Here is a 15,162-nt window from a genome sequence, read left to right as displayed (position 1 = left end):
GTATTTTGGCCAGTGAAAAATGTAAACCACTAACTATATAACAGATGCAAATGTGTGAAATCTAAACAGAAATAAAAGAAAATAAATATAAGAATGTCGACAAGCATCAAAGAAGGCTGGATGAAATTGGAGGAAAGAGGAAAGCATATAGACGAAATTTGAAATGTGGTTATAATTGAAAATGGCAGAAAGATGAAAGTCAAGTGGATGAAAGTCAAGGTATTGCTGTATGTACTATCCTGTATCTACCATAGTAGGACACATTTGCTGAAAGCACAAGATGATCAGACTGCTCCTAACTGGATATTTAGAAAGAACCAATAGATGGTTTTCCTACTCTCAAAATCTTTGGTCACATGATATGTTGAGGCAACCTTGACTACACTCAACATGGACATCAAATGCTGCTTTCATTCTGCTTTTTCATTCTATTGACAGGTATTCATAGCATGAGAAACCATAAGACTGGATGAAACAGAAGGGCAGCCGGTGGTACAGCAACCCAGGGTTAAAATGTAAGGGCATCCAAGCACTAGCTAAGTGATTGAAACATCTTGTGGTGTTTTAGCATACCAGCTGTTTGTAGTTAGATGATGATGTGAAAGACTTGGCCTCCGTTTTCAACATATTGTCAACAAAACCTTCCACCTATTCCTGCTCTATGTGCCACGATGTTCACGCTATTTGTTTAAGCTCATTACTGGTGATATCAATTTTCATTCTCCCTTACACATATTCGCATGCAACCCACTGCTCAGGATTCATTACTTCCAAGTCATAACCCCCCTATTTTTTTCCCCCACAGTAGCAACTGTTACCCTGCACATGCCTGATCTCATCTGATCTTGGAAGCTAAGCAGGGTCAGGCCTGGTTAGTACTTGGATGGGAGACCGCCTGGGAATACTGGGTGCTGTAGGCTTATACCATAGTCTTTCGAGACTGAAGGTTGCCAACCATTTTTTCCCCCACCAGTACCAACCATTTCTCATTCAGTAGTAGTAGACATCCACTTGAGCAGAATAAGCCATCTGTACTTTGTAAAACACCTTGAAGCTCTTGTTTTAAAGTTTTATACCTTTTAATGTTTTCCTATTTATTTCCTGCTGATATCAACACACACCCTGCCAAAAGCAATCTTTGGTGGGTACTAACATATTCATATTGAATATTTGATCCAGAAATTCTGCAGATAAGTGGAGTGAACATCTGTGCGACAAAGATAATTTTTAATATTTATGGATAGCTCATTTCCATGTTGTAATCCTTGAGATGGGATCAGGTTTGCAAGATTCAGCGCAATTGCCAAGCCATTCTTCTCTATTCCAGTCATGGTTAGGTAATGATGGAGGCAGAGGTTTTGAAGATGGAGTGAGAGGGTATGTGTGCTAATTAGTATGAAATAATTATTCATATGAAGCTCAATATTATGTAAAACATTCCCTTAAGAAGACTGATTGTGCATAGTTTGAAATTAGCACAGTACGCTGACTTGGTTATGGAAAAATATTTACTCCGGGGGTAATGCTACAAGCGGTTAAACAGAATTGAAGTTGAAGACCAAGAAATCAGCATGTATGACACTGCCTGTTTAACAGAAGTGCTGTGTCTATGACGTATTTGACTCATTAGCAGAACACATCGGGCACATTATTTATACCTGAATATATTGATGTTAATATAATTTATTTTGTTTATGGGAGGTTTTGGAGGGAATTTTGGAAATGTCTATCAAGAAATAGGAGCTTCGTTCTACAGAGGTGTTTCTTTCTGGTAAGAATCACAGCCTAGCAATGCAATTCTAATGTGGTTGTAAGCTTTCCCTGTGCCGGCTCAGAGTACCACAAACAGGCATAAATTTATTTATTTTATTTATTTTTCACATTTTTATACCGCCCTTCCTCCAAAGAGCTCAGGGTGGTTTACACAGCTGCTCCTCCCCTCCTTCTTGTCCTCACAACAACCTTGTGAGATAGGTGAGGCTGAGAGAAAGTGACTAGCCCAAGGTCACCCAGGAAGCTTTGTGGCTGAGGGAGGATTTGAACCTGGATTATCCAGGTCTAAGTCCACCTCCCAAACCACTACAGCAGAGCTGGCTGGAGCAGGCAGGGTCATGGTGAGGGTGGTGAGGGTGGTGGGGAGGCGGGGAGGAGGGGAGAGGGTGTTGCAGGGTGGAGAAGAGCGGAATGGAGGGTGGATTAGGCGGGGAGAAGAGTGGGATTGGTGGAGGCAGGGCCTCTGAGAGGAATTTTATCTGTGGGTACAAAGTTTCTTTTGGGCCCCTTTGCAAAGGGAGAGGGGTGAAACAGAGAGGGAGGGTGGTGATGGGTGAGCAGAAATAGGGGCAGGGAGGGGCAAAACAGGGTGGGGGGAGGTTAGAGACAGCTGGAAAAATCTTTGGAGCCAGGTCTACCAACCCATGTGGCATCAGTAGTGTAACCAGCATCACCAGTCATTGTAGTGTCCCCAGCAACCCATGCAGGCAACAAGTCTGAGTAGATAGGAAAACGCAAGATCCCAGGAAATTTCTGCCCCCCCCTTTTGACCCTGGGCCCAGGTACAAATTGCCCCCTTTACCCCCCTCTCCTAGGCCCTGGGTGGAGGCCTCCTCAGCCATATCCTAATCCCCTTCCCAGCTGTCCTAGTATTACATTGGGCTTCCCGGATATGCGGCACAAAAATAGCTGGTGACCATCGGAGAAGCCCCATAGAGCAGACTGTGGCTTGACATAGTGTATGGGGGCTGTGCTTGTGCAGGTTGGGATCCTATCAGGATTGTATTCAGTCTTATTGGTTTACTTCTAAGTAAAACAAATAACACCATTTTCAAACACTTCTATATAAGTCAAGGCTTATACTTTATGTATGTTTAAAACTTAAACTCTATTTTTAGACTGTGTGCCCTTTGGGGACAGGAGACAATTTACTACCACTTCGTGAACATTTCTGTTGAAAAGTGGTATATAAATATACTTAAGAATAATTTTTTTTTTTCCTGAATATAGAGGTGAAGCACTGAAAGAACTGCTTCTCTGGCATTTCAGTTTAAAGCAAGTCAGAAGCCCACCACCACCACCACCACCACCACCACCACCACAAGTCCCTTTCTCCCAAATCTCCAAACTCTGTGGGACTACCCACAAAAATGAAGACACTCCTCTCCATTTTCTTTGGAATTCTCAAGGCAAAAGAAGCACAAAATCAATCCTATTGCAGAACACAAGTTATCTTGGTTAAATCATTTGGTCTACTGACTGGAGAAAATGCATGGCAGGTGGGAAGTGCTTATAACTGATGGCTAGCAGTGGGAGAGTTGTTCATGAAAAGCCCCATTCCTCCATATCCTGGAAAAATATCCCCTTGTCACAGTTTGTACTCAAATACAGTAGTTTCAGGAATCAAACATATGTCACACTCATATTTTTCTTTTCTAAAACTCCTTTTCTTTCTGCTTTTTCTCCTCCAACATGTATGGAATGTCATTTTACTTACCAGGTCTAGGAGGTTCACTTAGTCAACATGTTATACCTTCCAGTGTGATTTCTCATGGCAATTTGTCATCTTTTCTTTATTCTCATGATAAACCCAAATAGCTTTTCTTTAGCTATACAATAACACTGGGCTGTTTCTCATTTGTTACCTATAAGTCTTTCCCTGTGGAACAATTAACTCTCAAGGGTGATTTTACTCAGTACAGTGGCAGAGGGCAATGGGTTCAAGTTTGGTCCCCTAGCACAACGGCTACAATCTAATTTGTTTCTTAGCCTTTTAAAAACATCACTTGCTGTTAGGAATTGCCCCGAGGAGCTAAGATATGAAATGTGGCATCAAACATGAAATACATAGCTCCTCCTTTCCATGCTCTCATCTCTCCCGGCCTTAACTCTGACATAGAACATTTTCCTGTAGTATAGGATTGTGTAAAGAAATGTATTTTGAAACATCTCCATCATGGCCTCACTTTGGTTTTATTTAGAATTGTTTCCAGGATATTTCAGCTCAGAAAGAGACCATGAGACATCTCTACATATTATCTTTTTCAAAGATTTCAAATGCATTCATTTTCTAATCATTACTAAGAAACTGAGCGTTGCACAGCAGACATTGTTGTTTCGTTTATTTAAATGGTGACAATGAAACATGCAATTAACATTAAGCCAAGTGGCAACCAAACAGTTTACATTGGAGGACAAAGCCCTTGTACACCCTTGGCAAGCTCACAGTAAAGTGAAACACCCATTTATAAACCAAAATAACTTAGCTCATAAAACACCATCTGTGGGGTTGATTTAAAACAACAACAACAACACATGAATAAATGTGGAGGTATGCAAAAATAGGGGGGGATCTCAAACCATTAGAGAAGCCCACTGATGGTGGAAGTTAATCCACCAGAACCAGCAGCAACTTCAACAGTTGCCAGAACATTTCACACTAAAAAATATTTAATGAGATACAGAAGTCAAATGTATTGAACAAACATGCTGCTAAGTGTCAGGCTGGCTGGTCCACATATAGGTTGTTTTGTTTTGTTTTTTTTAAATTATTTTATTTTATTGTTCTGAAGTGTTTCCTTTCCACATGCCAGAATGTTTTCAGTTCCTCAGCTGCAGTCATAGTCCTAGCCATGCTTACTCAGAAGTAAGAAAGATTGCATGGGAGGGCATTTTTCCTGGGTGTTGCAAAGCTGTTAGTACTATTCTAATAATTTAATTCCCACACTGAACTGGACTGGGATTCCCACCTGATTCCTGGGACCTGTGAAGGACGCAAGAAAAAATATTCAAATCACCAGGGCAAGCAGAAGGTTCAAGAATGACTTTAGATCAGGAGTCTCAAACTTGAGTGCCAGGCCAAATAGCTTTCGTGAGGCCTGCTGAGAGCTGGAAGTGATGCAATTAAGCAGGAAATGATGTCAATAAGCAAATCATGACCAAAAATAAGCACTTTTTTTTTTCCTCAGGAACTCATTAGCTGCACATGACAGAAGAGAAAATATGCAAATCTTGATCATATTTTCAAGATGTGGGAGAACCCAATTATCATGCAGGCTGCTCTTTCAGCACCTCACCCCTGCTTTAGTTAATGATCAGAGCTATTGGTAATCTCAGAAAGAACTGCCTGTTTGTTCAGAGTAATGTATTTATGTAACTTGTTCATTGAAAAAGTGCGGCTATATAGAAGATCCGCTTGAAGATTCTGGCATTTAAATCCTGCCTAATATCTTTAAATATTTAGCTGGCCTAGGTATTTATACTAAGGCTTAAAAAAGGCTGAAAGAGTAAACAACAAGCAATATCTTTGCCAAGTCCTACTTACCAAGGGGTACATTTTATTCTCACTTGTATTTTTTCCGGTTGTTTTCAAAGTATCATTGTAATAACTGGTGCTGATCAAAGGATTTTAAATGTTTTAATTAAACAAAATTGAAATGTCGGCTGCTTATGAGACTAATTGCAGAAGCATTCCCACACACGGGTCGCTTCAAGGAGATATTTACCAAGTCTGCTTCCCAGATTCGGAACCGCTTCAGTCGTCATTATGCAAGTTCAGTTGAAATGTAAGAGGGTTATACAGCACCCGCATTTGGTGAAGGGGGGTTCTAGTCTGCAGGTCTCACTGAATCAGGTTGCTTCAGAGATATTTAAAGTGGTGTTTGCTCCAAATAACCAACTAACTCAAGGGTTAGTCAATTTTTTAGTAAAACTATATTTAGGAGAAAAGCTATTGGCCATAAATGATAGCTGCAAAAAATATGACCATACAGAAATTTTTTCTGCTTTAGTTGCTCACATTTTAAACTGTTGTTGGCAACCTTCAGTCTCGAAAGACACTGGTATTGTGCTCTGAAAGGTGGTTCTGGCACAGCGTCTAGTGTGGCTGAAAAGGCCGATTCGGGAGTGACAATCCCTTCCACACTGGGAGCAAGTGCAGTCTGTCCCTGGTCTGTCTCCCTGGCTGTGGGCCTTCCTTCTTTGCCTCTTTGTATTTCTTTGCCTCATCTTCTTTGCCTCAGGCTGTTGGCCAAGTGTCTCTTCAAACTGGGAAAGGCCATGCTGCACAGCCTGCCTCCAAGCGGACCACTCAGAGGCCAAGGTTTCCCACTTGTTGAGGTCCATCCCTAAGGCCTTCAGATCCCTCTTGCAGATGTCCTTGTATCGCAGCTGTGGTCTACCTGTAGGGCGCTTTCCTTGCACGGGTTCTCCATAGAGGAGATCCTTTGGAATCCGGCCATCATCCATTCTCACAACATGACCAAGCCAACGCAGGCATGTCTGTTTCAGCAGTGCATACATGCTAGGGATTCCAGCTCATTCCAGGACTGTGTTGTTTGGAACTTTGTCCTGCCAGGACATGCCATGCCTGCCTGCCATGTTAAACTGTACACAGATACAATCATTGTCAGGCAGCTGCATTGCCGGGCTGGATGACAAAGCTAAATTACAAAGCTAAATTACAAAGCTGGATGACAAAGGCTAAATTAAATACACATATTTTGCTTCCACTTACAGACTCTTCCCCATATCCCCAAGGGTTAGGTTCTTACTGCTACAATGGATAATGGAAATCACGGATGACAGCGAACCCTACATGAAGAACCGTACAAGAGGCAGGGAAGGGGCAGCGACATGATCCCTAGGATTTTGCCGCTCAGGAGGGCTGCAGAGACTGGGATGCACTCACCAGGCCCTGCAGCAGCTGTCCTGGGGTGCGGGAAGCCTTGTGCGAGCATCTGCAGGGCTCCCCAGCTCATTAGAAATGAAAGTGGAGCAATCGCGTGATTGCTCCACTTTCACTTCTAACGAGCGGGGGAGCCCTTCAGGCACTCGCACAGGGCTCCCCACGCCCTGGACTTGCTGCTACAGGGACTGGTGAGTACAGGGACTTGGGGATTGAGTTGCTGCCTTCCCCCTGCTGCCTCTCCCCCCCCCCCGCAAGGAATTACAGTCATGCAAACTCTCCTAGACAGTTTGAAAACCACTGGGTTATAGGCACTCTGTCCTCCACTGGATCTGGTCACCCTTTTCCAAACTGAATACAGTACAAACATGGACATCAAACAGTAGCCTTGGCCCTTCTTAGCTGCCCCTCCTTCACATGTTCAGCGAGTGCAAATGGAGTTGGCACCATCATGTTGAGCCTTACCCCTCAATCAACATGTGTTCATTGAATGCCTGAACAAAGCCCAGGCGTAATAACTGCGTGCACAGAGAGCTCGGTCTGCCCTGCCTTTTGTAGAGCCTTCCACACATTTAGCTGTAGGTGTGGGCTGCTCTGTTTACTGAATGCATGCAGGAACAATGGCATATTTGGGCAAAGGGTCTCATCTGAAGGAATACTGGAAAATATTTGGTCAAGCAGTTTGGATTTTAATTTTGTCACGGGGAGGACTGCAGTTATGAACCTAGCTCAGCCCAAACAACTAAGCCAAAGGGGAGAACAAAAACTCTAGATCTTTTGGGCTTCCAAATATAAGAAGCTGCCTTTGCTAAGTCAGAAGGGACAAATGGAGGACAGCGCCAGGATTTCACATTTAAGCTGCCGAATTGACTGATCAAATATGGTCAGATAATTGTCAGTTGTTCACTGTTGCCATTGACCTTGCTTTGCAAACATTGACAGCCTCACCTAGCTCCATCTTGGTTCCTTTGCTGACAGGACTGTGAGACAGCCAGGACACTGCTCTGATGAGGCACGTCTCCCTCCAATCAGGTTCATGCTAATAGAGGGAACAGAAAGTTTTAGCGCTACGGGGCATCTGTGTGCCACACTCCTCTAAGGAGAGTGCTGCGTCTTGTGGTGAAGGGGAAACCAGTCAGTCCAGGAGAGATAAGTAAAAGTATTTTTTTCCTTACCTCCCAGTAGGCCATCTGACCACCAATGGTTCTCCTTGGACCCATACCAGCTTTTAGGGAAAGGTGGACAGGATCCTTGCGAGTGCTGCTGCTACCAAGATCCACCCCTCCCACTATAAGTTCTTGTAGTTCTTAACACTATTTGTGTATATGTGAATGATTTGTTGAAGAATTTTATTTGCTTGCACCCCAGAACATCTGTGACAGTCTATAGATACAAAATGGATGCTCCCTGGTTCCTGCAGCAGGCAAGATGGATGCTTGAATGGCCCCAGACAGTGACATTTGCCACTGATGACTGCATGTGTTCCTGTTATGGAGAGGCCTGCAGTTCTAGCAGACGACCAATTGCAGAAGTTTGGCTATGCTGCTAGGTTTGCTCTGATGCTAGGAGTCCAGCAGCCCTCACTCCTGCCCACGTTTACAAATAATAGCGTGACGAATTACAAAAAGATAAACTCCCACCTGCACAGCAGCATCCCTGGCTTCATATTTTAATGTCCTTTGGTAGGAAAGCTGAGCTTCACGCTGGCACCAGTTAAGATTTCGGCTTAGAAGAAGTGTAAGCAACTCTGTGAGCTTTGATAAAAGACATGTCCTCAGGGGCAATGAAAGCTAATGCCTTTTTTGTTTTGTTAACAGACCTTTCCTTCCATTCTCTCTGCCGAAGAGGTAGTCTGAAAATGCAACTGAGACCTTATTATTTATTTGGTTTGCTTCTACCAAAGTCAGGGCTCCTCCCTTGCAATCTGGTGAACCCTTACTTTTGAATCCAGTGAAGCACAGCAGCCAGGTATGGCCCTTTGAAATAAATTGCTAATCTGTTCACTGAAAAACAAAAGAAACCCCATTTCAACAGGACGGAAGACGGCTTTTGTACGCTTTTTAGATACCTCAGATAGTCTGCTGCCTTTTCAAAAGCCCAATGCTTAATTTTGCTAGGCATTTTGAAGACGTAGGCTTCCTTCCTCCTCCTTGCATGGCCTTTCCTTCTCAAGCATGGCCTTTCCTTCTTAAGTTCATTCAGCATCCTGCTTTCCTATCCCAGTCCATGCTTGATGTCATGGATCTGCAGGAGAGAATGTTTAATTGGCACTACAACATTCTTTGTAGAAAGAGGGGTGGAGGCTAGCATTTTTTTTTTTTTATCCCAATGCAAAAAGCCCAATGCATTTTTGATGGAAACTGAGAGGAAGGTAATAGCTTTGGCAGTTCCTTTTAATCGGGGCTCCTGCTCAGGCACCACTGAAAGGAAAATTAAAGCCCATAGCCACAATTGGTACTTTGTGATCAAGTCCATTTTTCTTGCATTGAGGATGTTTCATTGCTTGACAATTTTCAATTAGGTCCTCTGTTCTTTGGTTGATAATGAATTCTTTTATGTGGGGTTCTCTCTAGACTTCATTGCAGCATGGACTGCTGAATACAGAAAGGTGAATAGCCATTTGTAGTGCAATCGGCATGCGGTATTTGACTGCCAAAGGCTTGGCCTCTTTTGTTCTAAATTTGTGTGTACCTGTGGGGGAAATTGGGCTTAATTGTTTGGCATTAAGGATGGTGTTGAAAGAAGAATGATTGCAGTAGATAGCCATTTCTTATTTTCCTACACTGCATCTTGCCACACATAGATATATCAACCTCAGTATGAATGACTGCACAGGTTTGCACAACACCTGATGAGAGCCTGAATTACAGACTGCACTTAATGTGAACAGCATTCTCATTCTCTGTAGAATGCTGCAGAACTGTCTGTCTGCATTTTTGGAATCAGGGCATCAGAATCCTCCAATATTTTTGATATGCAGAGTAGCATCAACGATGCCTGTTTTCAACTCCTGTGATACATGCATAGCTCTATGCCAGGCTGTCATGGGAGCTGGGAGGCTTGTGGGCCCGTGTCATATTTGCAGCCAGTATTTCATTCAGTCTTGAAGACAAGCTCTGAGCCAGTGCAGGTGGCAGGTTATTGGGATCCCTGGGACAAAACTTGTGCTTGAGTCCTTCACAGGTCCCTCTCTATTCCCTGATCATGTGCATTGGGGCACTACTATTACTGTCAGTACTGATGGTTCAGGGTGGGATCTCGTTGGTTCAGGGATGGTTCAGGCTGGAGACCAGGACCAGTGCCCATTCTGGCCAACCCTGATGCCACTTCGGCCCTGAGCCTTGAAGGAGTAGAACAGAAGGACTCGGTAGAGATTCAGGTGGCATACTGTCACAACATCACTATATTTTATGTGTGTTTCTGTTCCAGCTGCTCCTAAACTGTGGGTCATGACCCACCAGTGGGTTGTGAGCTGATTTTGGGAGAATCACGAAAAGGTTCCAGGATGGTGTTGGTTGTGGTACCGCAAGGCATTCTCAAGGCATTCTGGGGCACTACGTGGGTGACACAGCTAATGAAGTGGGTTGCGGTGCTGTAAAGATTGGGAAGTACTGAGCTATAGGGACTTTGGTGATGGGAACCATTTTTACAGACCTTGTTGTTGGCAACCTTCAGTCTTGAAAGACTATGGTATCGCGCTCTGAAAGGTGGTTCTGGAACAGCGTCTAGTGTGGCTGAAAAGGCCAATTCGGGAGTGAAAATCCCTTCCACACTGGGAGCAAGTGCAGTCTGGCCCTGGTCTGTCTCCCTGGCTATGGGCCTTCCTTCTTTGCCTCTTAGCCTCAGACTGTTGGCCAAGTGTCTCTTCAAACTGGGAACGGCCATGCTGTACAGCCTGCCTCCAAGCGGGCCGCTCAGAGGCCAGGGTTTCCCACCTGTTGAGGTCCACTCCTAAGGCCTTCAGATCCCTCTTGCAGATGTCCTTGTATCGCAGCTGTGGTCTACCTGTAGGGCGCTTTCCTTGCACGAGTTCTCCATAGAGGAGATCCTTTGGGATCCGGCCATCATCCATTTTCACGACATGACCGAGTCAACGCAGGCGTCTCTGTTTCAGCAGTGCATACATGCTAGGGATTTCAGCACGTTCCAGGACTGTGTTGTTTGGAACTTTGTCCTGCCAGGTGATACCGAGAATGCGTCGGAGGCAGAGCATGTGGAAAGCGTTCAGTTTCCTCTCCTGTTGTGAGCAAAGAGTCCATGACTCGCTGCAGTATAGAAGTGTACTCAGGACGCAAGCTCTGTAGACCTGGATCTTGGTGTGTTCCGTCAGCTTCTTGTTGGACCAGACTCTCTTTGTGAGTCTGGAAAACGTGGTAGCTGCTTTACCGATGCGTTTGTTTAGCTCGGTATCGAGAGAAAGGGTGTCAGAGATCGTTGAGCCAAGGTACACAAAGTCATGGACAACCTCCAGTTCATGTGCAGAGATTGTAATGCAGGGAGGTGAGTCCACATCCTGAACCATGACCTGTGTTTTCTTAAGGCTGATGGTCAGTCCAAAATCTTGGCAGGCCTTGCTAAAACGATCCATGAGTATCAGGAATTTTACAGACCACTTGCAGCAGAAAGGGAGCATGCTGCACTAACAACCTCTTGTCTCTCACAACATTCAGGTATAACCTAATTATTCACTGATTTTTCACCCATGGTTTTTGTCACAGGGTGGGGCAGTGCCTTTTCCTTTAAGAGGTTTTAAGTCGGTTGCTGGGCAGAGGATCTGAGGCTACCCAGGTGTAGTTTATTGACAATTTAGAGGATTAAACCTGGGTATGGGTCCTCAGAGAAAATCACAGGAATAGCAGGTGGAAGGAAGCTGGGGTTAGCAGCTTTTGTGCTGGAAGAAATGTTATATGGCTGATCTGTAATGTTGGTAACTTTTAGTGTGCTAAGTTAGCTAACCTTTTCTTATTTTATTCTACTGAAATGCATGTAAATGTCTCTGGAGCAATTGGAGCTCCTTTAAAGTTTCATAATAAAATCATTCTATATGAAGATTACGTGCCATATTTAGTGACCAAGGGAATGTACTTGTATTTTAAAAGAACCTGGGTGCTTACGGTAGTATAAGCAAATCACATTATCCTTGGGGGTTTGGTGGATTAGGTTGGTGGAAGAGGGTGTGGGCTACATCCTACCTGGCTTTGGGAATCCCCTCTAATCTTTCACTGACCCCAAGGGTGATGGTTGTGACAGTTTTATTTCAATGCAATGAGAAGGGCCCTTTAAATTAAAGGAAAAAAGTTGTTCAACAATAGTCTTATTAATGTGAGAGAGAACAGTCAGCTGACAATCCATCAATCATTCTCTCTCCAAGTACTTAGAACAGCTTCACTTCAAGGCAAGTGACCCCTCCCTTCCCCCTGAGCACGTGAAAGAATGATAATCACTTTGCATTCTTTTCCAGTACTGCATTTTGGGTGAAGGGAGGGGGTCACTGGCTCAGAATGAAGCCTTTCTAAGCACCTGGAGAGAGAATGATTGATGGATTGTCTGCCTAATGACTGTCTTACATCTCAAAGGTAAGCAAGGCTGTTTTTAAAATCACCTAGCAAAGGGACATTGTTTTTTAAATGAATTTGCTTTAATGCAGTTTTTGCCATTAATGTGAGTTCTGGGAATGGAACCCTTGCGAATAACGAGATTCAACCTGTACATGGAAAGATATTTTGTTACTACCTGTCTCTTCAGAATTCATATTGCAGGTATTCTGCCCCAGATAGATATGGAAGATACCATATAATGCATTAAAACATTCATTTGCTTATAAAAGGTCATTTATTATGTTTAAGCATTTTTAAACTTATATGTTTTTTCATGGTCAAGTTTCAATCAGGAATACAAATGCCTAAGTACAAATATAAAGTGTACCTCTGAAGTCTATTTTTATTATATTTCCAGCTAAAAGCTAGAAAACATTAAAAAGAATGTAAACTTGAGACTATGGGCTCTGCTTTGCAGACAAGCACAACATAGCCTGGGTTCTTGTCCAAGCTAAACATTCTGCATTTCAGAAAATGCTACTTTTCCAGTCAGTTTATTAGTGTGGAAAATGATGCAAAAGATTTGTACGGAGTTTTGGTAACTGGTGCCTTGACAAATACGACCAGAAGATCTCACCCAAGAGAGGCCGCAACAGGCTTAAGTCCAAAAGTTAAATTACCCTGAGATTTTGAATAACCTACTAAAATTGCTTGAAGTAAAGCCTTAGCATGTATCCGATTCTCTTTAGAATTACTACTCATTTTTTAATGGCTCCTTGTTGATAAATTCCAGTTTAAAAGTTGGCTTCCCATGAATTCAGATTGTTTCAATTAGAAGACTACTAGAAAGCTTTGGCAAGGGAGGACATGAATAGAGACACCAATTTCCCACAGAAATAGGTAAACATTGAGGGCATAATCCAGCCAATCTAAAGGAGTAAATGTAATCTTAACTCCCATTTCCCTCAGCGAGAAAAGGTGAATTAATTCAATTATTTCCTATCAAGTTAAACCTGTGGGTTCAGCATATGACTGGTTTACATGCTGGATGTTTTAATCTTGTTATTGTGAATACCTTGGGTACCCTTTGTCCAAAATTCTGTGTGTGTGTGTGTGTGTGTGTGTGCGCGTGCAGTGCATTTTGCACACAAAGTGATCAAGGTATTCCTGATAAAATGGTTCAACCAGACAGCATATAAACCAGTTAACTCTTCCATTCAAATCATTCTTCCTTAAAAGTTCTGAACTCTTGATGGACCATGCTATAGTATTAGAAGAATCACTTTCATGGGAGATTCAAAGGTGTACAAGAAAAAATGGGCATCAGGGCATAATTTGGGAAGACCCTGATGAGTGTGCACCCTGGGCACTACGCCGGGGGGGGGTGCATGACTGCCCTGGTTCTGCCCTAGTTATGGAGGAGGTGCTGGTGGCTTTGAATGCCCTGTTCCTTCTCAAATGGAGACTCTCACAGGAGCATCAGCAAGCCCCCATCCTCCAATGAGTTCCCAGAAGTGACAGCGTGATGTTACATGGCATCATGACATCACAATGTCATGTGATGTCAATGCCCCAAGCATCAGGGCAGTTATGTTATGCCTCTGATGGGCAGCAGCACAAGACCAGGAGAAGGGAGGAAGGCAAAGTAGAAAACTTATTGTAGTACACAGTGTGCACAAACCTACCTTGTGAAGCTAGTGTGGAGGTTGGTGGAGCATTTGTAGGGGGAAGCTTTTTGGATAAATGGCAAATGCTTAAGCTTTCTGGCTTTGCCAATTCTTGCCTGCAAATGTATCCACCCTGGTCTTTTCCAAATTGTTTTCCCCACTCAGCTTGCCTATAAGAGCAAAGGGGCATGACTGAAAAGGTTAGGAACTTCCCTCCTGCCAAGTCAGACCCTCATCCGGATAGCTCACTATTGTCTTCACTAGCTGGCAGCAGCTCTCTGGGAAAAGATCCTTGCCGAACCCCATCTGAAAATACCAAGGACTGAACCTGGCACTTTCTGCATGCAAGGTATGTTAGTTACCAAGGTATGTTAGTTACTACCATGCTACTCTCAATGGGCCTTAAGAAAAAAAAATAGCCTCATCTGCCCTGTCAGTTTAATGAACCACCAAAAATTGGATCGGACCCACAGTTTGGGAACCACTAGGCTAGAGCACTCAGGTCAGGGAGGATGTTTTTAAACAATCTGAGGACTGACCTCATCACAGGAATTAATCACTTCGTATGCACATTAATCAAGGGATATACGTATCTCTACACAATTGGTGCTCTCACGTACATATATCATTTTTTTTATTTCAATGACTATATTTTTAGAAAGGGAAGATGTCATTCACTTTCTCTGACCTGTCCAAAAATTTTTTGTAGTTGCCTGTTTAATAGTATGGCTTCACTAAATCAAGCAAGAGACTTTTGGTTAGTAAGATAGAATCAAGTAGTTCAAAGCCTGAATCCCTCCTTAGCCATTGTTCCTGTGTGGGAAGAAGCTTCACCTGGGTTTCCCAGGATCACGCTTTCAAGCCCAGAGCATAAGTGTATCACTTTATGCCTTGTCTGTTCATAAAGTCCAGCTGTCACTTGTTCAGTTTCTAATGCACCCCAGCTGTGCACCCCATTGCTAAGTTTAATACCTATATGAATCTTGAACTCTGTTGTATTTTTTTTCCATCTCAATTCACTTCAGTCATGTTTAAGTATCATATGACTTTTAAAAAAATCAGTAAGGCTATGATTCCAAACTGACATGTGAGATACTGATGTTTATTTGAGATGAACCAGCATGGGGTGTTGTGTGGTTTTTCCAGGGTTCAAACATGCTTCTTTTCAAGTCATGTATTCAAATTGTAGAATGTGCATTTAAGAATCAACACGATAGTCTAAAAATGTGTTCAACACAGAAAACAACAAAAGAGTGGAAATGGGATCACAGATACATTG

General features: G+C 43.2%; 1 pseudogene; it reads left to right on the top strand.

Annotated features, from left to right (window-relative positions):
- Positions 1-800: 800 nt before the first annotated feature.
- On the top strand, positions 801-920 carry LOC136650223 (5S ribosomal RNA; annotated as a pseudogene).
- The last annotated feature ends 14,242 nt before the right edge of the window (positions 921-15,162 follow it).

Source organism: Tiliqua scincoides, chromosome 4 (genome assembly GCF_035046505.1).
Source record: "Tiliqua scincoides isolate rTilSci1 chromosome 4, rTilSci1.hap2, whole genome shotgun sequence".
Taxonomy (NCBI): Eukaryota; Metazoa; Chordata; class Lepidosauria; order Squamata; family Scincidae; genus Tiliqua; species Tiliqua scincoides.
This window is presented reverse-complemented; position numbering and strand designations above follow the sequence as displayed.